Source organism: Arachis ipaensis, chromosome B6 (genome assembly GCF_059453495.1).
Source record: "Arachis ipaensis isolate K30076 ecotype BB chromosome B6, ASM5945349v1, whole genome shotgun sequence".
NCBI classification, from domain to species: domain Eukaryota; kingdom Viridiplantae; phylum Streptophyta; class Magnoliopsida; order Fabales; family Fabaceae; genus Arachis; species Arachis ipaensis.
The window spans coordinates 80,721,271-80,722,363 of NC_142441.1; the positions used below are offsets into that span (position 1 = coordinate 80,721,271).

The following is a 1,093-nucleotide window of genomic DNA, read 5'->3' on the forward strand; positions in this document are numbered from 1 at the left end:
ATTGGAGCAAACAATTTTGAGCTGAAACCTCAGCTAGTTTCTCTGATGCAGCAGAACTGCAAGTTTCATGGACTTCCATCTGAAGATCCTTTTCAATTCTTAACTGAATTCTTGCAGATCTGTGATACTGTTAAGACTAATGGAGTAGATCCTAAAGTCTACAGGCTCATGCTTTTCCCTTTTGCTGTAAGAGACAGAGCTAGAATATGGTTGGACTCTCAACCCAAAGACAGCCTGAACTCTTGGGATAAGCTGGTCACGGCTTTCTTAGCCAAGTTCTTTCTTCCTCAAAAGCTGAGCAAGCTTAGAGTTGATGTTCAAACCTTCAGACAGAAAGAAGGTGAATCCCTCTATGAAGCTTGGAAAAGATACAAGCAGCTGACCAAAAAGTGTCCTTCTAACATGCTTTCAGAATGGACCATCCTGGATATATTCTATGATGGTTTGTCTGAGCTATCAAAGATGTCATTGGATACTTCTACAGGTGGATCCATTCACCTAAAGAAAACGCCTGTAGAAGCTCAAGAACTCATTGACATGGTTGCTAATAACCAGTTTATGTACACTTCTGAGAGGAATCCTGTGAGTAATGGGACGCCTATGAAGAAGGGAGTTCTTGAAATTGATACTCTGAATGCCATATTGGCTCAGAACAAAATATTGACACAGCAAGTCAATATGATCTCTCAGAGTCTGAATGGAATGCAAGCTGCATCCAGCAGTACTCAAGAGGTATCTTCTGAAGAAGAAGCTTATGATCCTGAAAACCCTGCAATAGCAGAGGTAAATTATATGGGTGAACCTTATGGAAACACCTATAACCCATCATGGAGAAATCATCCAAATTTCTCATGGAAGGATCAAAAGCCTCAACAAGGCTTTAATAATGGTGGAAGAAATAGGTTTAGCAATAGCAAGCCTTTTCCATCATCCACTCAGCAACAGATAGAGAATTCTGAGCAGAATCCATCTAGCTTAGCAAATTTAGTCTCTGATCTATCTAAGGCCACTGTGAGTTTCATGAATGAAACAAGGTCTTCCATTAGAAATTTGGAGGCACAAGTGGGCCAGCTGAGTAAGAGGATCATTGAAA

General features: G+C 40.5%; 1 non-coding gene across 1 annotated transcript; it reads right to left on the bottom strand.

The window, feature by feature from the left end:
* Positions 1–300: 300 nt before the first annotated feature.
* On the bottom strand, positions 301–408 carry LOC148561492 (small nucleolar RNA R71). The gene has a single exon (XR_015887950.1). It is a non-coding gene; the product is annotated as a small nucleolar RNA R71 (small nucleolar RNA).
* Between the last annotated feature and the right edge of the window lie 685 nt (positions 409–1,093).